Source organism: Anomaloglossus baeobatrachus, chromosome 4, assembly GCF_048569485.1.
Source record: "Anomaloglossus baeobatrachus isolate aAnoBae1 chromosome 4, aAnoBae1.hap1, whole genome shotgun sequence".
In the NCBI taxonomy this organism is placed as follows: domain Eukaryota; kingdom Metazoa; phylum Chordata; class Amphibia; order Anura; family Aromobatidae; genus Anomaloglossus; species Anomaloglossus baeobatrachus.
Window position 1 is genome coordinate 615,532,804 of NC_134356.1, and position 442 is coordinate 615,533,245.

Genomic DNA, 442 nt, shown 5'->3' on the forward strand with positions numbered 1-442 from the left:
GGGGGATGGGGAAGGAAAACAGCATGTGGGCTCCAGCCTCCGTACCCGCAATGGGTACCTCAACCTTACAAACCACAAGTGGGGTGAGAAGGGAGCATGCTGGGGGCCCCATATGGGCCCTCTTTTCTTCCATCCGATATAGTCAGCAGCTACTGCTGACTAAACAGTGGAGCTATGCGTGGATGTCTGACCTCCTTCGCACAAAGCAGAAAACTGGTGAGCCAGTGATCCCACTGGGGGTGTATAGCCAGAAGGGGAGGGGCCTTACACTTTAGTGTAATTGCTTTGTGTGGCCTCCGGAGGCAGTGCTATACACCCAATCGTCTGGGTCTCCCAATGGAGCGCCGAAGAAAAACACGTTCATGACGCATGTTAAAAAAAAAAAAAAAAAGGTAGTGTGAAAGCTGCCTAAAATGCTGTAAAATAAAAAAGGACACCAAAA